We start from the raw sequence: 25,198 nt of genomic DNA on the forward strand, positions 1-25,198 counted from the left end.
AGCATGTTTAGAGTAAATATTTTCTGTCTTCTTGCTACGAACTTGATTAGAACTGTAGATTTTTTCCTAGATGGGACTGTTGCGTATATTGAATGAGTTGTGTATTTATTTTGGGACTATGGAACGGTATTCCGGGAGATCTCCCTGTATGTTTATGTTTGGGACTACAGGACAGTATCCTGGGAGATCCCCCTGCACTGGATATTTACTTTGGGACTATGGAACGGTATTCCGGGAGATCCCCTTGTATGTTTATATTTGGGACTACGGGACGGTATCCTGGGAGAACCCTCTATACGGAACATTTACTTTGGGACTACGGGATGGTATCCCGGGAGATCCCCTGTTGCTATTTATGTGTACTGAGTTATTTCTTCCTGTGATTTCATTTTTTATTGACAGTTAGTATTCTTAACTCTACTATGATATTTCATATTGTTTTAGCTTATTAAATGTATAAACCAGTAGGGCCCTAACCCGATCTCGTTACTACTCGACTGAGGTTAGGCTTGACATTTACTGGGTACGGCTGTGGTATACTCATGCCCTTTCCTGTACATGTTTTTCGTGTGAAGATCTAGGTACTTCTTCTCAGCCATACTTCCAGTGAGGCGAGGTGTTTTAGAGACTTTGAGGTATATCTGCCGCGTCCGTAGACCTAGAAGTCCCTCTCTATTCCTCCTTCAGTTATAGGCTTCTTGTATTTTCTTAGTTATTAGATTTCTGAAGTTAGAACACTATGTATTTCTTTAGCTTGTTATTCATGAGATTCCGAGTTTTGGGAGTGCTATGTTCAGTTCGAGAGTATTATTATTGTATATGTCGAGCGGCATTTTAAACTCATTTATTATATTTACCTGTAAATTGTTAGTTTTGTACTCTTATTTCATTTTTCGCAAATTGTTAGGCTTACCTAGTCATACAGACTAGGTACCATCACGACAGTTCACAGAGCGAGAACTTGGGTCGTGACAAAGTATCATGCCTAACCTCGGTAGAGTAATGACGAGGCCAGATCAAGTACCGAATATGTAACCTGCAGGATATGACATAAATATTACAAGAGAGGACTATCAGATTAACACCAATAGTAGAAGGATATCAAATTGCAAACAATAGTAACGATAAGGGAAACACGAATAGCAACAAGAATTAACCAAGTAATTAAACAACAATATAGTTGGGGTTCGGGTGAAGCATAAAGGAGAACAAGTAGGGAAAACGATGTTAACTCAACCAATCAAATCGTTTCTAATACATAATTCCAACAATCCCAATCCTCGTAATCGCATATCGTAATTACAACTTCCAAACCTTTAACACACATGGCACCTTGTGCCCGCATATTTCCATCTCACTTTGCACGGAAAAATCCACGTGCTACTCAGTACGTAATATCCGTGTCACATGCTAATTAAGGTGTCCAAGAGATTTTTACTTATATATCATAAAGTAATAGTACAGTTTCTAGACCAAGTAGGAAATCAATGAGAAAGATGGGTTTATTTTAGAAATCATTTGTGTGAAGAACAATAGCATTTTCAAATAAAATACAACTTCGAATAAGCTATTCTATTTAACATATGGTTTATTAAATTAAGACATAATAAAGATTTCTTTTTAAGTGAAATGAAAACCTCAGACAGGTTAAGGATATTAAGTTGAGAAATTAATTGAAGTAAAATGTAACAACTATTAGAAATAGTAAATACCAAAATATACGGAGAGTCTTAACCTAGAATTCACACAAGGTAGCATGATATTAATTCTTTTATTTTAAATCACTATATTACTAACAGCTAAGCATGACAGGAGGTAATGACTCAATGTAGTAAATTCACCACGAAAATCAATTCACCAGAATAGTAGTATTAGGAAAAGAGCTCACAAAATGACGACAAGACAATAAGTCAATGACAATTACTCGATCCTCAGAACATAGTGAAAACCAGAAATACAGATTATCAGAGTCTCGTACGAAGAAGCTGAAGCCAATACAGTAAAACATGGAATAACAAAATATAATATATGTTGCGGCGCGCAACCGGACCCCACCATATAATATCAATATCATAAGTTACCCTTATTCCAACATATCAACTCACCCTTATTTCACCTGTTGTGGCGTGCAACCCGATCCCACCGTAAAATATTAATATCATAATAATAAATATAATATGTTGCGATGCGCAACTCGATCCCACCATATAATATCAATACCATAATTCACCCTTATTTCACCATAACAATCCACCTTTATTTCACCTGTTGCGACGTGCAACCTGATCCACAGCACAATAACAATATCACAATATAAATATCCTCCCTTATTCAACCATCTCCCTTATTCAACCTGTTACGACGTGCAACTCGATCCCCCGTACAATAACTTAAATCAACAACAACAATTCAATAACCAAATTTACCAGAATCTCTACAATTAAGGGTATGAGTACATAGCAACAAGGGAACCACGTGAAATCAAATGAATACTACACCCTTTACAAAATGACAAGACATGTAAGGCACGTGATAACTATGCAGGCAATCACAACAATTTGGACATGTAGCAGATATGCACATAGTCATAGAAGAACTCAACAATTAAGAGGCCACAAGACAATAGGGAAGGCAATGACTTCAACCAAGGCATATAAGGGCCATATAACGAGTAAGAGGTAAATAAGTGTTAACAACATCATATAGAGCATGTAAGAGTAGTCTAAAAACGAGATACCACATGTTATGACAATTTAATCAAAAGTATGGAAAGAGACTAGACAATCTAGACTGGTCAATACCACATATAAGCTGTGTACCCACTCGTCACCTTGCGTACGCGGCTTTCACATAACAAGATAAAACAATTAACTCAATTCATAAGGGGTGATTTCCTCCACACAAAGTTAGACAAAACACTTACCTCAATTCGGCTAACTCAATACCCAATTTAGCTTTTCCTTTACCAATTCACCATCGCTCGGCCCAATATAGCCAAATAAGACTTAAATATATCAAACAATGCAAGAGAAAATAATTTCAGTGAACAAAGTTATGATCCTTGCACAATTTACAAAAAGTCAACTCCCCCGGGCTCGCACCTCGGAACCCGACAAAATTTACAAATCCCGAGATCCCATTCAATTACGAGTCCGACCATACTACTTTCACTCAAATCCGACTCCGAATCGATATTCAAAACTCAAAAATTCACTTTATAAAATTTTAGACAAAACTCCCAAATTTTATTTTGAAATCATCCATCAAATGCCTAAAATGAAGATGGATTTATGAAATATAACCAAAATTGAGTATAGAACTCTTATCCCTATCCATATAGTAAAAATCACCTCAAAAATTGTCCAAATCCAATTTTCCCAACTCAAAATATGACCAAATGAACAAACTTTCGATATTAAGTATTTTTTCCCAATTGTTCTGCCACGTTTTGCATGCCAAACGATCCCAAAACTCATTTTTTATGTCTCCAGTGGTTTCCTTGTGAACTTTCAGTCAAGTTAGGCTTTTGAATCACTCCATTTGACCTTATAATGAAGGGGATATGTTGGTTTCAATATTTGGAGATAGTGCAAATTTTTAAATACAAAGTCAGCGGCAATTTCATAATTAATCTGAAAAATCTGGCAGCTCAATTCTTAGTAAAATGACCATAAAATTCTTATACGATGTCCAAATTTGACGATTCTTTTTGCTATGGCTCCTTAATTACGATGCGGATCTAATGCTTCAATAAAAGCAAAAATCGGGGCTCATTTTATTAATGTGGTACCACTTATGCTTGAAAAAACGACGTCGAAACATAAGAAAAACGAGCGCAACGCAGTTCAAACCTATTCGAAACTCACGCGAGCCCCTCGGGACCCCGTACAAACATACAAACAAGTATCATAACAAAACACGGACCTACTCGAGGCCTTAAATCATGAATAACCACATCAATACGACGAAACGCACCTCAAATCAAACTTAATGAACTTTTGAACTTTTGACTTCCAAAAGATCACACCGAAACATATCAAATCAACTCAGAATGAACTCAAATTTTTCAGACAAGTCCTAATACATCATACAGAGCTACTTGTGCACCTAAACTATTGAGCGAAGTATAAATTCCCAAAACAACCGATCGGGTTGTTATACCATCACTAGTTGCAATTTAGTTGTTTGTTAAGGTTTGATACATGATTTTTGTCTAGACAACAGAATCTCAACTCTGTGGAACAATGACATTTGACATCTAGTAATTATAGAAAACCAAACATAGTACATTTGTCTGATAGATCTTTTGAAGAACTGATTAACCAGACTAGAATAAATATAGAGTCCTCTTCTATATATCAATACCGGCAACACTGAAATTATATAATAAGAGAAAAATTCGTCGAATTTAAAAATCGTGAGGGTTCAGTTCCCTCTATCACCAAAAAGACTTGCACTACCCAAATATTAATCTAACTCCCATTCCTTAGTGGCAAAATTCCCTTTCTTTCTCATTGACTATATTCCCTTAAAAATGGATTTGAGCGTAAATGACTTTTCCTTATCATAAGTCATGTGATATATATGATACACATAAAAATTACATCTTTGAGAAAGGAATCCCTAGGAATGTTTCGCTATCAATATCATTACTCATACTGAAACATACAAAGTCATCTTTTTGAAGATCGAAGAAATTCCTGAGCTTTGATTAAAAAATCTACTTCTGGCCTTTTAGTTCATGTAGACCCCAGTTCTCTAATAAAATGAGGACAATAAATTATGAATAGCCGGGATAGCTCAGTTGGTAGAGCGGAGGACTGAAAATCCTCGTGTCACCAGTTTAATTCTTGTTCCTGGCACATAATTAATTTGCATGGGTCTTTTTTCCCTCGAATTAATTTCTAATTAATTGGTATGAATCAACATTCATATCCGTTTAGAGACTAGATTAGAATAATAGTTTTATCTAGTTTGGAGAGATATACACCATCTATATTCTACCTCCACTCTTTTTTCTCCCACTCTTTCAAACAAATTTGAATACGTAATATATATTCGGAAGGTTAAATATGTGAATTGTTGAATGGCTCAAAAGTCGAATTCGAATCAAGGGGAATTGAAATAGGTCATGTAATGACCTGACCGGTCGTTTTATTTTCTAGATCTTTGTTCCCCTAAATAAGACTCCTCGTATATGATTTTACTATTTTATGAATTGTTGTGATGTTTAGTTCGGGTTTGGAAGGGTTCGGGTGGAAATCGGAACACCTAGTTCCTTAATATCGACCTTAAAGGTTTAAGTTTGACCTAGGTCAATATTTCTAGTAAACGATCTCAGAATCGGGATTTGATGGTCCCAATAGGTTTGTATGATAATTTTTGACTTGGGTGTACATTTGGATCGTGTTTTGGATGAACCGGGGGCGTTTTAGTGCTTAATATTGAAAGTTGGCACATTGAAGGTTTTTTGAGTTCTTTAAATTTTGTTTGAAGTATGTTTTGGTGCTATCGAGGTAAGTTTAGGATTCTGATCCTGAGAATAGTTTCCCATGGTGACTTATGACTTGCATGCAAAATTTGGTATCTGTATACGGCTAAAATCGAAGAGTCCAATTTTGTGATGACACTCCATAACCCGTCTCCAGAAGGCTCGAAGAATAGCTCGAGGTTCGACCCCGAGGTTTCCCTATGCTCGATCTCAGGGCAGCACAAATCAGTGGCTATCATGGACAAATGGGAAATTCACAAGGCACGTGATCAAAGCTGACAACGCCTGCAAGAATTGTACAAGTCCGTACCGGACCATTAAGTAGCTGTACCAGCTATGTTTCGTTGTAATAATTATACATGTATCATGTTGGGATTTTTTCTCCTATATAAAAGGCACCCTTGCTATTTCTTGCATATATGATATTCAATAGAAGAAGAACATTCTCTGCTCCTTAACTTAAACACATTTTACTGTCTCTCCCTTGATTTTATTGCTTGTATTTATTGTGTCTCATTGATTGTTCTTCATTTATTAGCCATCATTTATTATAAAGAGCCATCATCAAGGTCATTAGAACTGTTAGTTCTTCATTGGCCATCCCCCATCAGACACATCGGCTCGACCTCGAGGACCAACATCGGCTAGCTCGAGACCCCGAATCACGGCCATTCGGTTTGCAAAGCATACTGTCTCCAAGCTCTTATCTCATTTTTATGACTCATACTTAGTATCTATTGCCTAACAACTAGCATTAAAATAAATCACGTATTTTTAAAATTATAAAATCAAATCTAATTATAATTACCATTTTCAAGGTAAATCGTCCATATATAATAATTTTCTACAAACCCTTTCTCGTAGAGATGGACTTTAACTTCGTCTGATTTCAATAACTTAACACATTTACATTTCACACAAGGACGCCTAATCCTTCCTCCAATAAGAACATCATCAAGTGTTTGAGCCTTAGCAATAAATTCAACAACCCCTTCAATAAATTTATCCCTCAACCCCGCACGATTAGGATGATTCCTATTATACATCCATCTACAATGCACAAATTCCATCTACACAAAAAAAAAATATATATAAATGCGATATTTAAAATAATTTGATTTATTTAAACTGGTTACAAAGTTATACTCTTTCAAAGGTTCCTTTTAGAAATATACATATCATTGTGTCAAAGCACTTTAATTAATATATTTTATTCTTTAAGTTAATATTTTTTTAACACTCGAAATCTCACATTAATCCCTATTCTAAATAATATAAGTCTTTAAATATACTAATTAAATTTGAATAGCTTCTTAAAATAATGTATTTTTCTTTTTAAAATTCAGTAAATAAATGAGAAGTGTTCTTTGGAATTATAGTTCCATACCTGGGGATTGCTGAAGTCAGTGCATAGATTTACTAAAAGAAGGCTGCGATAGTTCATCAAGTTCCTTTTTTTTCCATATTATTTCAGCAAATAGTTTGATGTCATAGTTTCTCTAGCAGTTTTATATCTTGCCATCCATGGAATTGTAGATTAAATTTTTTGTGTCGTCAGTTCTCAATTGTTTACTAAGGTGTCTTGTTGCTGGATATTCACATACTATATGAAGAGGAGTTTTATAGCCTGAATTATACTATTTCCATAAGTAGGATCAATATAGTTGTATTAAAAAACCTCTATTTGCTATGTTATTGTTGTTTTGGATCTTACTGATGAATGTGCAATTAAAATAAGAATAAGAACTCTAGTTTTTTCTTTTAGTTGTTACAATTGACTTGTTTTTTGATGAAAAAATCTGCTAATTACTCACATAATTAGTTCAGTATTACGTCTACACGTATAAAAGCAATAAAGGTAATTTCAATAAAGGGTTGGTAAGACGAACATGTGTGTAGTTTTGTTGTCAAATTACGAGATGGATATCATATGATAAGATAGTCAAAGTACTTTAATTTAGAGTTTGGTAAGAGTTGGGGACTTCTACAAAAATTTACTTCAAGTACAACTTCTATGACGCGAATTATTTGCACTTTTACATCATGCACGAGCTTTAATTTCTTTATTTTCACTGTTTAGCTGACTTAATTTGATTACCTCTTTGGTTAATTGGTTCTAATTTTTTGCACTACTCTAACTTAAGCCAATAATCATGATTAATTTTAACACAAACCCAAATCATTGTTCCAGTAAAATGAGAAGCATTTTTGGGTGTCTCTGCAAACTCTGAACTCTGTCACATGAAGTTTAAGCCAAAAAAATTCAAGAAACCAAGCCCCCCAAATCTTGAAGTTCTTTATACTATTAATCTCATTTCTCTTTGTTTATGGTACTGAGTTTTTTTGGGTTTCATTAAAAGTAAAAGTACTAGCACAGTGAACAAAGTGTAAATATGTTGTGGATTTTGTTTTCTTCTATTTTGGAGGTGTTGTCAAACTTGATTTATAGTTTGTGAGTCAAAGCTACATTGTCATTGATGATAATGACTCTAATTGGCGCTTCTGTTACATTTCCTCTTTACATTCTTTTAAAGTGGTAGATCTGAAGATTCTGGTGTTGAAAGTGGTCTTGTTAAAACTCTTTAGACAGAAAACTAAGTGTCTTTTGGATCTTTCAGTTTTCAAGATTCTAATCCTTTTGTCCTCCTCAATACCAAATAAAAACACTTCCACTTGTTAGTTACGACTATTTCTTTTGTTTGAGAAATCATTAATTAATTTAGATTATATGAACGTTTAGGAAGCTATTCAAATTTAATTAGTATATTTAAAGACTTATATTATTTAGAATAGGGATTAATGTGAGATTTCGAGTGTTAAAAAATATTAATTTAAAGAATAAAATATATTAATTAAAGTGCTTTGACACAATGATATGTACATTTCTAAAAGGAACCTTTGAAAGAGTATAACTTTGTAACCAGTTTAAATAAATCAAATTATCTTAAATATCTCATTTATTGATTTCTATTTGTGTAGATGGAATTTGTGCATCGTAGATGGATGTATAATAGGAATCATCCTAATCGTGCGGGGTTGAGGGATGAATTTATTGAAGGGGTTGCTGAATTTATTGTTAAGGCTCAAACACTTGATGATTTTCCTATTGGAGAAAGGATTAGGTGTCCTTGTGTGAAATGTAAATGTGTTAAGTTATTGAAATCAGACAAAGTTAAAGTCCATCTCTACAAGAAAGGGTTTGTAGAAAATTATTATATATGGACTGCTCATAGGGATCCCGCCGGAAATAACCACCAATCGACTAAGTGTCAACCCCAGGTTCAAATCGGTGAAGCAAAAAAGGAGACTTTAGTCCGTGGTAAAACACACGTTCATCAAGGACGAGGTAACAAAACTCCTCAAAATAGGGTCTATTGGAGAAGTAAAATATCCCGTATGGTTAGCCAATTTGGTGGTAGTTCACAAAAAGGGGAATAAGTTAAGAATGTGCTAGATTATAAAGACTTAAATAGAGCGTGCCCCAAAGATTCATTCTCGTTGCCTAACATCAACAACTTGATTGATGCCACAGCCGGCCACGAGACCCTCACCTTTCTCGATGCCTACTCGGGGTATAATCAAATTCAAATGAACCCCGAGAATAGGGAAAAGACTTCGTTCATCACGAAGTACGGTACGTACTGCTACAATGTGATGCCCTTCGAGCTAAAAAATGCGGGAGCCACGTACCAATGCCTAGTTAATACGATGTTCGAACATCAAATAGGAAAATCCGTGAAAGTTTACATTGACGATATGCTGGTTAAGTCCCTACGCGCAGAGGATCAATTGACTCATTTGCAGGAGACATTCGACATCCTTAGAAGCTACAACATGAAACTCAATCCCGAGAAATGTGCCTTCGGAGTGGGTTCGGGCAAATTCTTAGGCTTCATGGTATTAAATAGGGGGATTGAGATCAACCCCGACAAAATTAAAGCCATCGAAGAAATCACGGTAGTAAACAACGTGAAGGCCATGCAACGGCTGACCGGGCGTATAGCAGCCTTGGGCCAATTCATATCGAGGTCATCAGACATGAGTCATCATTTCTTCTCCTTACTCAAAAAGAAAAACAACTTTGAATGGACTCCAGAATGCCAACGTGCCTTAGAGGAATTGAAGCGATATCTGACAAGTCCAACTTTACTCCACACCCCAAAGGAGGATGAAACGATGTATTTGTACCTAGCTGTATCCGAGGTAGTGGTAAGTGATGTGATGATTCGAGAAGAACAAGGTACATAATTCCCTGTTTATTATGTGAGTTGGACCCTAGGAGATGCCGAATCGAGGTATTCGCACCTAGAAAAATTAGTTCTTACACTGATAAGCGCATCTCGAAAATTAAAGCCTTATTTGCCATCGTATTTGTGTTTTAATGACATTTCCTCTTCGAAGCATATTGCATAAGCCTGAATTATCGGGCCGATTGGCCAAATGGGCCATCGAACTTGGAAGGGGGGTATGATATCGAGTACCAACCCCGAACGACTATCAAGTCCCAAATTCTGGCAGATTTTGTGGTCGACTTTACCCCCGCCAGCGTGCCCGAGGTAGAGAAGGAACTTCTACTAAAAACGGGCATATCTTCGGGGGTATGGACCTTGTTCACTGATGGCGCCTCGAACGTGAAAGGGTCCGGGCTCGGCATACACTACTAAAAATCGACCAATTTCCGACTGAAATTTCCGACGGAAAAAAGTAGTCGGAAATTTCCAACGGAATCAGTCGGAAAATACATAAAAATTTATTTTTCAATTTTTACTAATAGTTACGACTAATATTCCGTCTACATCCGTCGTAAATTTTGGTGGAAAATTCCTCGCCACTGTTAGCGACCAACTCGGTCGGAATTTTTTAAAAAAAAAAAAATAAATAAAAAAATAGCGACCGATTCGGTCGGAAATTTTTAGTAAAACGAGGTTGACTGCTTTGACCAAATTACCGACCGAATTAGTCGGAAATATTTTTTTAAAACCCTACCAGTGCACTTCTTTCTTTTCCTTTCCCTCTTTTCTTCCTTCTCTCTTCTCTCTTTCCCTCAAACTTCCCCCCACCCAAAACACCGCTGCCACCAACCAGCAGCACCACCGGTGCCGCTGAAGCTCCATCGAGACTCCGTCTCCACTGCCACCAACCCGTTGAAGCTCCGTCTCCACTGCCCGATAAGTTCTCTTTGACTGTTTAAAATTTTTATTAAATTACATCAGATTTGTGTGTCTCTAATTTTTATTAAGATGCCAAAATTTTATACAAAACCAGAGAGACAATTGGATACCCATTCCGATCCTTTCTTGTGCATTGTGCAGTTGTCCATATTATCCGTTTTTTTGCTTTTGCAATTTGCACACTCAAAATAATATATTTTATGGAATTAATTACACTAATATTTGTTTAAACTATTTTTATCTCTATTAACTGTCGCACTTAATTAACAATCATTAGTTAGAACAGTAAGAGCAGATTTGAAAAAAAATACTACTCCTATTAGATGGCCTTTTTTTAAAAAAAATGTCAAACAATTTAAAACAAATTCAGTTTGTCAAAACGACTAATTTTGAGAACGAGAGAAGTATACTAAATAAATTGTTGAGGGAAAATATAGGAAAATAGGACTTGTGGCCCAAAGTATACAACCTTTGATTTGTTCGGATGGCCAAAGGCATCACGTTGTATCCCAGTGCCAAAATTTCAACGTCATTATTTTTCCTTCACTCACTTATTTCTTTTTATAGTAGAAGAAGCTCTTCTTTCTTTCATACTTGTCTTTCCTGTATAATGTATTTTTTATGTTAAAATAATGTATTTTTCTTTTTAAAATTCAGTAAATAAATGAGAAGTGTTCTTTGAAATTATAGTTCCATACCTGGGGATTGCTGAAGTCAGTGCCTAGATTTACTAAAAGAAGGCTTCCATAGTTCATCAAGTTCCTTTTTTTCCATATTATTTCAGCAAATAGTTTGATGTCATAGTTTTTCTAGCAGTTTTATATCTTGCCATCCATGGAATTGCAGATTAAATTTTTTGTGTCGTCAGTTCTCAATTGTTTACTAAGATGTCTTATTGCTTGATATTCACATACTATATGAAGAGGATTTTAATAGCCTGAATTATACTACTTCCATAAGTAGGATCAATATAGTGGTATTAGAAAACCTCTATTTGCTATGTTATTGTTGTTCTGGATCTTACTGATGAATGTGCAGTTAAAATAAGAACAAGAACTCTAGTTTTTTTCTTTTAGTTGTTACAATTGACTTGTTTTTTGATGGAAAAATCTGCTAATTACTCACATAATTAGTTCAGTATTATCTCTACACGTATAAAAGTAATAAAGGTAATTTCAATAAAGGGTTGGTAAGACGAACATGTGTGTAGTTTTGCTGTCAAATTACGAGATGAATATCATATGATAAGTGAGTCAAAGTACTTTAATTTAGAGTTTGGTAAGAGTTGTGGACTTCTACAAAGATTTACTTCAAGTACAACTTGCATGACGCGAATTATTTTCACTTTTACATCATGCACAAGCTTTTAATTTCTTTATTTTCACTGTTTACCTGACTTAATTTGATTACCTCTTTGGTTAATTGGTTCTAATTTTGTGCACTACTCTAACTTAAGCCAATAATCATGATTAATTTTATTACAAACCCAAATTATTGTTCCAGTAAAATGAGAAGCATTTTTGGATGTCTCTGCAAACTCTGAACTCTGTTACGTGAAGTTTAAACCAAAACAAATTCAAGAAACCAAGCCCCCAATTCTTGAAGTTCTTTATACTATTAATCCCATTTCTCTTTGTTTATGGTACTGAGGTTTTTTTTTGGGTTCCATTAAAAGTGAAAGTACTAGCACAGTGAACAAAGTGTAAATATGTTGTGGATTTTATTTTCTTCTGTTTTGGAGGTGTTGTCAAACTTGAATTATAGTTTGTGAGTCAAAGATATATTGTCATTGATGATAATGACTCTAATTGGCGCTTCTGTTACATTTCCTCTTTACATTCTTTTAAAGTGGTAGATCTGAAGATTCTGGTGTTGAAAGTGATCTTGTTAAAACTCTTTAGACAGAAAGCTAATTGTTTTTTGGATCTTTCAGTTTTCAAGATTCTGATCCTTTTGTCCTCCTCAATACCAAATAAAAACATTTCCACTTGTTAGTTACGACTATTTCTTTTGTTTGAGAAATCATTAATTTATTTAGATTATATGAACATTTAGGAAGCTATTCAAATTTAATTAGTATATTTAAAGACTTATATTATTTAGAATAGGGATTAATGTGAGATTTCGAGTGCTAAAAAATATTAATTTAAAGAATAAAATATATTAATTAAAGTGCTTTGACACAATGATATGTATATTTCTAAAGGGAACCTTTGAAAGAGTATAAATTTGCAACCAGTTTAAATAAATCAAATTATTTTAAATATCTCATTTATAGATTTCTATTTGTGCAGATGGAATTTGTACATCGTAGATGGATATATAATAGGAATCATCCTAATCGTGCGGGGTTGCTGAATTTATTGCTAACGCTCAAACACTTGATGATTTTTTTATTGGAGAAAGGATTAGGTGTCCTTGTGTCAAAATGTAAATGTGTTAAGTTATTGAAATCAGACGAAGTTAAAGTCCATCTCTACAAGAAAGGGTTTGTAGAAAATTATTATATATGAACTGCTCACTGATAAGCGCATCTCAAAAATTAAAGCCTTATTCTCAATGCCATCGTATTTGTGTTTTAATGACATTTCCTCTTCGAAGCATATTGCATAAGCCTGAATTATCGGGCTGATTGACCAAATGGGTCATCGAACTCGAGGGGTATGATATCGAGTATCAACCCCGAACGGCTATCAAGTCCCAAATTTTGGCAGATTTTGTGCCCAACTGTACGCCCGCCCTCGTGCCCGAGATAGAGAAAGAACTTCTACTAAAAACGGACGCATCTTCGGGGGTATAAACCTTGTTCACTGATGGCACCTCGAACGTGAAAGGGTCCGGGCTTGGCATATATAGTTCTGAAGCCACCTACGGGTGGCATGATTAGGCAATCTATAAAAACTGCAAAGTTGACTAACAACGAAGCCGGGTATGAGGCTATGATTACAGGTCTAGAATTGGCCAAAACCCTAGGAGTGGAAGTCATCGAAGCAAAATGTGATTCCCTTCTGGTGGTAAATCAGGTAAATAGGAACTTCAAGGTTCGAGAAGACAGGATAGCGTGGCTGATGCCCTCACAAACCTGGGATCATCTCTGGAGGAAGATGACGTACTCCCTGGGGCTGTTGTTCAGCTATCCAAATCGGTGATCAAAGAAGGCCATGCCGAGATCAACTCCACTAGCCTGATAATGGATTGGAGAAATAAATATATCGATTATTTGGAAAATGGAAAGCTACACACGGACCCGAAAGAGTCAAGGGCCCTGCGAACCAAAGCAGCCTGATTCTCACTCGACGAAAATGGAACTCTATACAGAAGAACCTTTGATGGGCCCCTAGCAGTAAGCCTAGGACCGTGGGACACAGGTTACGTACTCCGAGAAATCCATGAGGGCACCTGCGAAAATCAACCCGGTGCCGATTCCTTCGTCCGAAAGGTGATCAGAGCAGGCTACTATTGGGACAACATGGAGAAAGACACCAAAGAATTCGTCTGAAAATGCAAAAAATGCCAGAGATTTGCACCAATGATTCACCAACCCGGCGAACAGCTACATTCATTCTTGTCACCATGGCCGTTCATGAAGTGGGAGATGGACATCGTCGGACCCCTACCAGCGGCACCAGGTAAAGCTAGATTTATTTTATTTATGACTGACTACTTTTCAAAATGGGTGGAAGCGCAGGCCTTCGAGAAGTTAAGAGAAAAAGAAGTTATTAACTTCACCTGGATCATATCATGTATCGATTCGGTATTCCCTCCGAGATAGCATGTGATAACAAGAAGTAGTTCATCGGAAGCAAAGTAACAAAGTTCATCGAGGACCATAAAATCAAAAACATCCTGTCAACACCCTACCACCCATGTGCAAATGGTCAGGCCGAGTCCACAAACAAGACCATCATTCAAAACTTACAAAATAAGTTAGAAAATGCGAAAGGAAAATGGATAGAAATTTTGCCTGAGGTGCTATGGGCATATCGAACAACTCCAAAAATCGAGCACGGGAGAAACACCTTTCTCTTTGGTGTGCAGTTCCGAGGCTTTGATACCGGTCGAGGTCGGAGACCCAAGCACCATATTTCAACATACCACCGATAGATCAAACAATGAGGCCATGACTGTAGCCCTCGAACTATTGGATGAAAAGCGAGAAGCTTCATTAGTCCGAATGGCCGCCCAAAACAAAGAATCAAAAGGTACTATAACAGGAGAACAAATGTTTGACATTTCGGAATCTGGGACTTAGTCCTAAGGAAAGTCTCCCTAAACACTTGAAACCTTAATGAAGGGAAGCTAGGCCCGAGCTGGGAAGGACCGTACCGCGTCCTCGGAGTGATCAGCAAAGGGTCCTACAAGCTCGGTACCATGGAAGGAGAACAGCTTCCGAGCAATTGGAACATATAAATGCTCAAACTCTATTACTACTAAGTTGCCCGATGGAAGACACCGAAACATCCTCCGGCTCAAAGACCTTGGGTTTTAAATCATGCATTGCACTCTTTTCCTTCGATCGAATTTTATCCCAAAAAGGGTTTTACCGGCAAGGTTTTTAACAAGGAAACATTTATATGCTACCTAAGGAGAACTTAACAAGTATTCAAGGCTTCTCTTCAATCAACCTTGAATATTGTGGGGCATCCCCTGGGAGATCACCTCCCCGGAGAAATCAAGATGAGCCAAACAGGGTCTCGATAGAAAAAGTATCGGGCCAAACGGCCAAATAAACCGTGTCCGCTTAGAATAATCGAACCCTTGATGACAAAAACATATATACTTGTACCAAGTAATCAAAAGAGTATCTTTTACCATCAAAATGTTTCGCGCTTCAAAGAAGTTTGCTATTTTTACAAGAAACAGCCCCAGAGCCAGAAATTTCTCGAACACTCGGGAATTGACATAAAAAACTCGAAGCCGTAAGACCTCCAGGTCAGAAACTTTGAGTCATAAGCCCTCAATAAGGGAACATCAAGTTTACAAATAATGGCTCCAGGGCCAAATTTTTTTTTTGACGTTTCGGGGACTGTCGCCGACTGTCACCCTATCGAGCTATCAAAACCTCGAGGCCATAAGACCCTAAGAGGGAAACCTCGAGCCCGAGATACCTCCATGAGGCAACCTTGAGCTCATAAGACCTCCATAAGGCAATACCGAATCTGTAAGACCTCAAGCAACGCATGAATTATACTTGTGCCAAGTAACCAAAGAATATGTAAGACCTTAAGTAAGGCATGTTCAAATTTATAAGACCTTACAAAGGACATAATCCCGATCTTAAATTTAAGACTATATATTCGAACTTGTAAGACCCATAAAAAGGCATACCCTCGATATAAATGCTGAGGCTACCTCACTTGGGGACTAAAAGGCTATGCCTAAACACAATGACTACGGTCACAAGGCTCCGGCCAAACTAACGTGACTCGGGGATGCCCGACCGTCGCCATAAAATCACAGGCCTTCAATTACTTCAAAAATACTTCGAAAAGAACCAGTTAATCAGCCTACCCTCGGCATAAGCAAAAGCGCTTCGATCATATCAGCTCCAGACAATGAAAAGGCTTCGAAACAATTTAGCCATCGAGCGAAACCTCCCGAGGTGCTTATTTATCATTACATAATGGCTCACAATTGAGGTTCTTATCGAACCATCGAAGAGTCGGGCAAACACCAAAACTTCAAAAAGTCTTTAACGAGGGAAAATAAAGCCTATGTTAGAGGTTGTACCGACCCAACGTGTAAGAGCCTAAGTGCCAGCCTATATTAGAGGTAATACCGACCCAACACGTAAGATCCTAAGAGCCAGCCTATGTTAGAGGTCGTACCGACCCAACGCGCAAGAGCACAAGCGCCAGCCTATATTAGAGGTCGTACTGACCCAATGCATAAGAGCCTAAGTACCGACTCAAATAGACTTAGGGCTGACTTTCAGACCTAAAGGTCGATGAACTCAAGTCAAAACTTGACTCGGAGACTAAACAGTCAACTTTCGACTGTTACAAATTGTGTTCCAAAATTTCGGACCAATTGTTAACAAGCGTCACAGTTTAAAGCAAAGGAAAAACGAGAAATAATGAAAAATGAAAGGCTTTTTACATATATATTGAAAGTTTATAATGGTGCATTTACAAGGCCTATGCCTAAAGCCCTTACAAGGGAGAGAGCAAATAAAACCCTAATCTACCATAGGGTTGTGCTTTCAATGGCTCCCTAGGAGTTTGTTCCCTCAATAGCTCCGGCCACGGCCCCCGGATATTCAATCATCATCTCCCGAGACACTGCTCGACTTACCTTTAGAAGTAAGCAGGGCCACAGCCTCCTCTTCTAGGGTGTTCACCCTCTCGATCTCGACAGACAAATCGATGCCTCCTGCATATATATCCTCGAGAGCCTACCTCCGAGATTCTAACCGGGAATGCTCCACTACTCGGGTCAATTGTAGCTCGGCCTCCTTGTACACCTTCCTGGCCTGAGCATTTGCAGTAACTACATCCTCTTTGTACGAGGATACGAACACCTCAGCTTCAGCCCTGACCCTGGATATCGCAACAACCAACTCAGTATGAAGATCTTTATACTTATTACTCTCTGCCCTCGTATCATCAAGTTGATGTCCGACCGAGACCACCTTCCCCTGGAGGGTATCCCTCTCGGAGGTGATCTCACTCATGTGCTGTTTGAGTTCGAGAATTTCAGAGTCTTTTGGCTTGGAGCTCCTCCCTCATTAGGACATCTTTCTTCTCAAGCTGTAAAGATCAGCCCAAAGGTGTTAAAACACTGAAGTAGGGTAAGCATGTAGACAAAAACAAACAGAAACTATATGAATTACTTAGTGAGAAGAGTTCACTCTGGGACGCCGCCTCCAAACAATCCCGAAGTCCATATAATTCCTCATCCTTCTTGGTAAGAAGTGCCCTAAGCTCATCGGCTTCTGAGGTGAGCTTCCTGCGCTCACCCTCGTAGCGAGTCAACTCGCCTGAAACTTGGAAAAGGTTTGATTATAAAGCACCTTGGCCCGGAACCATGAAAGAAACGAAGTTAGAAAGATGAAGATCAGGGCGCCGAGCAGAATTTACAAAAAGTTACCTGTTCATAGAGCCTGTCGATCTCATTGAAAATAAGTAAGGCATCAAGCTCAGAGTTTTCCTCGAGCACAGCAAAAAGCCTTTCAAACGTGTCTTTATCTCTGACGGGCGCCCCCACCTCGGAAGATTCTTTATTGTGGGCATCCTACATCTCTCTCGGAGGAAAAGTCGGTCCTGGAGGGGAATCGCTTACTTCAATAAACCCGACCAGATCAATCAGGGTCGTCTCCTGTTTTTGGAGAGCTTCAAAACTAAGCTCCCTCGGACCACCTACCAAATTCACCCTAACTCGAGGAATATTTTGGTCGTCAACCGGCTCGGGGATATTACTCGATACACCCTCGAAGGCCTCTTCAGCCCGAGGTTGGACAACAACAGTATCAAGTTCCGATTTAAAAGCCACCGGCTCAGCAATATGTGGGACGGTCAGGTTTTCTCCTCCCTCAGGTGCTACTGAGGAGTCATCTTTCTCCTCGTCTTCAGCTTAGGGACTCCTCGATACTTCTGGAGTTAAGGCTGTTGAATCAGCCTTAGGTTCTTCCACTTTGGCTTTCTTAGATTTCAGAGAACCAGTCAATGATCTCCTTCGCTTTTCTTCTCTTTGTTAGGTTTTGGGAGATCCGATTCCCCAAGCGGTGCTTCTCTCATCAAGGAGGCCTCTCCTAGACCTGCGCAAATGCAAAATATAAACACGAGGAATGAGGATGCAATCGGTGATATTTCTTTTGAGAGATTAAATTACGGCAGTAGTGAAGGCTCACCGTGGTCCTTGGCATCCCATCGAGCCTTAGACAGGTCGCCCACACGTGCTCAACGTATGGGCAAGTCGAATCTAGCTGGCTAACCCAGCCTGAGAGGTCTTTAACCATGCTAGGGTATGTCGCGGTAGCTGTATCATTGGAGGAAGTCAATTCATGGGGAGATTTATCCAAAAGGAAAAGAGAATATTTAATTAGCGTATCCACTTACGTTTCGTATTCCACCTTTCAGGGAACGACATCCTCTCTAGTGGAATCAGGTCCGAGGTCCTAACTTAGACAAAACGGCTCATCCACCCTCTATTCCTAACCTCGTCTGTACAAGCAAAAAGGGCTCTTGAGGCCCGACATTGGAGCTTAATCAGGTCCCCACGGAAGAGTCGGGGACTATACATTCTGATCATGTGGTCGAGGATGAAGGGCATCCCCTTAATCATGTTCATATAATATCTAATCATATAAATAATACGCTAAAACGATGGATGAATTTGGCCAAGAATCACTCGATATTGTTCGCAGAAGTCGAGGATCACGAGGTCTATTGAAGGCGAGGATGGCTCCACTGGGCCAAGAGTAAATGGATTGCTATACACACTAAGGAAGCCGGCCTTGTATGTCGTTATGTCCTCCCCCCGAGAAGGAATATCCACCAGCACCATGTATCCCTGGCGGCAGTCAGTCTTCACCTTCTCGGCGTCTGCTACTAAACTAATATATCGGGACATGGGTTCACATCATCCCGCTTCGAAGAAGTCTTGCCGACCTTGAAATCGGAGGTCATTTCGAAGGCTCCTGGGATGCATTCCTCAAAATGAGGGGGTACTATTGCCTTTCCCTCAAAAGAGCGTGAAGAAGAGGAAGGTACATCTTCCCGAGGGATAGAGGTGGAAATCTTTGCCATTCTTCTTAAAAGATTTCAGAGGAGAAAGGGGATTGCAATCAGAGAATGGACACAAGAGAGAAGTAAGAAGAACTCTTTTGAAGGCTTGATGATACAGTGGAAAATAAGGGGCGAAGGAAGAAGTATTTATAGAGGCCAATCATGTAAGTTGGAGCGGGCCTAAAGATGGCCAACCGCTGTAATCAATTCAAAGGCTTTTCAAAGGGCTGTATGGATGCGACCTTTAGACGCCCTTTTTATCATATCAATCGCTTGATATAGCATAACTGACGTCATGATGGTAGGGTCGAAGAGGCAAGAATTCAAGACCGTTTATTATCATTTTCACTCTAAGAAACGCGGGGACTATCTGTATACGGCTAAAATCGGAGACTCTAATTTTGTGATGACACTCCATAACCCGTCTACATAAGGCTCGAAGCACAGCTCGAGGTTTGACCCCGAGGTTTCCCTATGCTCAATCTCGGAGCAGCGCAAATCGGTGGCTATCATGCACATGTGGGAAATTCCCAAGACACGTGACCAAAGATGACAACGCCTGCAAGAATAGTACATGTCCGTACTGGACCATTAAGTAGTTGTACCAGCTATGCTTCTATGTAATAATTATACATGTACCATGTTGGGATTCCCCCTCCTATATAAAAGGAACCCTTGCTATTTCTTGAACACATGATATTTAATAGAAGAACAAGAACATTCTCTGCTCCTTAACTTAAACACATTCAACTATCACTCCCTTGATTTTATTGCTTGCATTTATTGTGTCTCATTGATTGTTCTTCATTTATTACTCATCATTGATCATAAAGAGCCATTATCAAGGTCTGTAGAACTGTTAGCTCTTCATCGGCCATCCCCCATCTGACACTTCCACTCGACCTCGAGGCCCATCATCAACTAGCTCGAGACCCCGATTCACGGCCATTCGGTTTACATAACATATTGTCTCCAAGCTCTTATCTCATTTCTCTAACTCACACTTAGCATCTATTGCCTAACAACTAGAATTAAAATAAATCATATTTTTAGAACCACAAAATCAAATATAATTGTAATTACCATTTTCAAGGTAAACAGTATCATTTCGAGTACTCTAAGTATGATTCGGCGTGTTCGGAGCAAGTTGGAAGAACTTGAAGTTCATAAGTTGATTCGATTTGGTTTGGAATGTGATTCTTAGCTTTGGTGTTTTTTTCGTATTTCGAGAGTTGGAGTAGGTCTATTTAATGATAAAAGTGTTGGTATGTTTGGATGAGGGCTCGGGGTCTTCGGATGCTATTCGGACGATGTGCGGAACTCATTTTGACATAGAAGAAGTTGTTGAAGTAGCAGGGCTTCTAGTGCATTTGCACCTGCGAAGGATTTGCCACAGGTGCGGCACCATAGAAGCGGCTCATTGGCCGTAGGTGGGACTTTGGGCTGAGTGGGCTGAGTCTACAGGTGTGGACATGAGAGCTTAGATGCATGACCGCAGAAGCGGTCAGTGGTCCGCAGAAGTGTGAAAAGTCGTAGGTGCGGCACATACGCTACAGTCGCGGGCTCGTAGAAGTGTGCCACTTGTGGCAGATGTAGAAGTAGGCCAGCTGAGGGAGAGCCGCATCTCAATGCATTTTCTATAGATAAGGAGCCGTAAAAGCAGAAATCACTGGGCAGTGAGGTTCATTTAAGATGAGAGTTAGGCCATTTTGGTTCATTTATTTCACTTCTTGGCGATTTTGGAGCTTCTTAGAGAGGTGTTTTCACCTAGCTATTGAAGGTAAGTAATTCCTACCCAATGTAAGTTTAATACATAGATTATGGGTAGCTTTTAACATATAAAATTGTGAAAATTATAGGTTTAGTTGCAAAACCTAAGTTTTGAAAAAATGGGATTTAACCACAAAAATGATTATGAAATTGGGTTATAATAATATATTTGAGTTTGTGAGGTTATGAGTAACAATTATCATCAAAAAATTCCTAAATTCGGGCACGCAGACCCGGGCGATAAATTTTAAGAATCTTCCAATTCGGGTTGGGTAATTACTCTAATTGTTAAGTTATGAACTTTTGAACATATATTGATTAATTTATAAAATATTTGATTAATTTTGGATTGTTCGGTGCAGAGTTGAGGCTTCAGAACGAATTGTGGGCCAGAAATTGAGGTTTGAGACGAGGTGAGTCTCTTGCCTAACCTTGTAAGAGGGAACACATCCCCTTAGGTGTATTTTGTTGTGAATTACTTGTGTGGGGAGCTACATACGCACTAAGTGACCAGAGTTCGTGCATAGCTATATTCCATGAGATATATAGCTGATGTTTTCTGGGCAGCATCTAATTCCTTCGCTTCTGCAGAAGATTCATCGCAGAAGCGATGTCGTAGAAGCGAAGCAGCTCCTTGCAGAAGCAAAATTGGCCATGGTTGGGGAAGGCATCACAACAACGGACAAAGAAGCTGCAGAAACATAAAATTTGCACAAATGCGCAAGATTGTCGTACCTACGAGCTTCGTAGAAGCAAAAAAGCGACATCGCAGGTGCGAGCATTGGGCTGTCCATTAAACTTCACAGAAGCCTGAACCTTCATCGCAAAAGCAACATCGCAGGTGCGATGCTTCTGTCCACAGAAGCGTTTCTGGGCAGAAAACATAAGGACCAAAGATGGTCATTTCACCATTTTTGTTTTGGAATTTTTGGAGCTCGGTTCTTGGGCGATCTTGAGGATTTATTCACAATTTCAACTCAAGTAAGTGTTCTATACTCGAAAGTGTTTATTTCTCATAAATCCATGGTTATTTTCGTCATTTAATTCGTATTTAAATGGAAGAAATCAAGATTTTTGCAAAATATTCCAAAAATAAAAATTTAAGATTTGTAGGTCGAGTTATTATCTGAATTTAATAAAATTGGTATGGCTGAACTCGTATCGGAATGTGTGTTTGGATTTTGTGAAAATTATGTCGGGTTCCAAGAGGCGGGTCCCGCGTTAACTTTTGGTTGACTTTTTAGAATAAAATTTTAAGTCGACTGTATATTATCCGGAATTGTTTCTGATGAATTTTAATGAAGTTATACAATTAATTTTGATAAATTTAAGCTATCTGGAGGTCGATTCAAACAAGAAGGCAATTTTGAAATATCGAACTAACGTCAAAAAGGTAAGTATCTTGCCTAACCTTGTGGGGGGAATTTTTCCTTAGGCATTGAGTCTTATGTGGAAATTGAGTGATTGAAAATCATGTGCGCGAGGTGACGAGTACGTACTTGGTTTATATGTGCAAATTATATCGGTTAAAATTCATAGACACCCTTATGTATTAAAGTAACAAATTATTAGAACTTAGTAAATCCTTGATTTGTCATGCCTTATTCGTTGTTTGTTGAATTTGTATTTATATGATAATTTGGTGTAAATTTTCATTTGGAGTTTCATGTGAATTCTGTGTGTTTGTTGATTTGATATTTCTTGGAAATAATTATATTATGGATTTCCCTATCTACAAATAATTAATTAAGTAATCTTGAATTGAGGTATTAATATATTTATCGAAAATATGGATTAAAGGAGGTGTCATCTTATGCTGAGTTAATTTTCCATCTTGTTGTTGTTATCGAGGTTTTATGTACTTTATGTGGAGCCTTGGGCTATTTGTTGTGAAATTAATTGATTTTGTTGTATTTTTGGAATTAGTGTCACGACCTCAAATACCCCGGCCGTGATGGTGCCTATTACAGTACTAGGCAAGCCAACCCAATAATTACCACATCAAGTCTTTTTATGAAAATCATTTTTCTATAACCATTTAAGTCTAAAATTCTTTATATGTAATATAACATCAACAGAAATATGCGGTAAACGGTACAATATATACTAACGCAGCCCAACAATCCGATGTCACTAGTCATGAGCCTCTAAGTACAACCAAACACGACCTGAATAATACAAAGTAGACTGAGTTAATAAAATGCTAAGATAGGAAGGAGGAAGGCAGGGCTGCGAATGTCGTGCAGCTACCTTGCGATCTTCAGAAATACTCTGAGAGTGCTGGAAGCTCTCACTCTGATGCACGAGCACCTAGATCTGCACACAAGGTGCAGGGAGTAACATGAGTACGCCAACTCAATAAGTAACTAAAGTATATAAAGTCTGAGTGCAGTGACGAGCATTTAAAAATCATATATCAGGAAATCTCCACAAAAATATCAAGTCCAAAATCTGTAATTCAATAATCAATTTAACTCGTAAAAACTCAAGTCTCGGTAAAAATCTTTTAAAACATTTATTCAACAATTTCAGTAGAGGCTCGGTAAATAAGAAGAGTGAAAATAGAGAAAACGTCATAAACATGCCCCTTGGGCAAGATATCACTCATAAGTATAGCCCCTCGGGCAAGCCTCTCAGTCACTCGTGACTCAGCTCTCGTCACACAGTACTCATACTCAGCACTCCAGCTCAATAAATATCTCATAGTAATAATAATAATAACAACCGCTGCGGCGTGCAGCCCGATCCATAGTTTATAGTCAACTACGCTCACTAGGGGTATACAGACTCCGGAGGGGCTCCTACAGCCCAAGCATCATATCGTTGTTGGGCACAACCCGATCCAATATATATCGTTGCGGCGTGCAGCCCGATCCATATGTATATATAATTTCACTGCGGCGTGCAGCCCGATCCATAATAGATATATAATCCTCACCAATCGGTCCTAAACCCAATCCATATATATATATAATAATATCGTTGTGGTGTGCAGCCCGATCCATATATATAATATAGTCCTCACCATCCAGTCCTCGACCTCACTCTTAGTCATCAACCTCACAACCACTCGGGCATTTCAGTAAAAATTCAGGGAAACTCAGCCCAAACAGTTCTTGTAGTTTAAAATAGAGTAATGATAACCAAGTTAAGCAATTAACAGGTAAACATGACTGAGGTTATGCTTTCAAATAAAATTGTATGAGGAAAATCAGTAAAACACCCCTAAGAGTCTAAACAGTTCGGCACAAAGGCCACAAATATGGCATTCAGCCCAAGTTAAAAAAACAACTTCTAAAACGCATGGATATCATATACAATATATCAAAATACGCAACTATATAGTCGCTTCGAGACGGACCAAGTCACAATCCCTACGGGTATAGGCCCACACGCCCGTCACCTAGCATGTGCGTCACCTCATTTATAAAAACAATACGAAATTTCGGAGTTTCATACCCTCAGTGTAGATGTACAATCGTTACTTACCTCAAACAGGGTAAAATATTATTCTGCGACGCCCTTGCCTCTCGACTCGGCCTCAACTCTCGTCGAATCTACCCAAAATCAGAATTATAACATTAGAATATGCTAAGGGAACGAAGCTCATGCAAAAATAATCAAATTACATCAAGAAACCAGAAATTTACCAAACCCGACCCCCCGTGCCCACGTCTCGAAATCCGATAAAAATCACGTCAATAGAACCCTTAACCTCCCACGAGTCCATACATACCAAGAATACCAAAATCCGACCACAAATGATCCCTCAAATCTCTAAATTTAGGTCTCCAATGTCCAAGCCCTAAACCCCCAATTTTAACCACTAATTACCACAAATTTCAAGCTTAAACAGATAAGAACCATCATAGAAACAAGTTTAGGGTCAAAACCTTACCTCCACGAAATCCCCTTGAAATCCCTCTTCAATTTGCTCCCTCAAGCTCAAACCCGTATGTGAAAATGGTGTAATAGCCAAAAATTCGCGAAGGAGGACTTATATACTTTCTGACCCAGGGTTTTCGCACATGCGGTCCTTT

General features: G+C 38.4%; 1 non-coding gene across 1 annotated transcript; it reads left to right on the forward strand.

Moving 5' to 3' along the window:
• Positions 1–4,789: 4,789 nt before the first annotated feature.
• Positions 4,790–4,862, forward strand: TRNAF-GAA (transfer RNA phenylalanine (anticodon GAA)). The gene has a single exon. It is a non-coding gene; the product is annotated as a tRNA-Phe (tRNA).
• The last annotated feature ends 20,336 nt before the right edge of the window (positions 4,863–25,198 follow it).

Source organism: Nicotiana tabacum, chromosome 18 (assembly GCF_000715075.1).
Source record: "Nicotiana tabacum cultivar K326 chromosome 18, ASM71507v2, whole genome shotgun sequence".
Lineage (NCBI taxonomy): Eukaryota > Viridiplantae > Streptophyta > Magnoliopsida > Solanales > Solanaceae > Nicotiana > Nicotiana tabacum.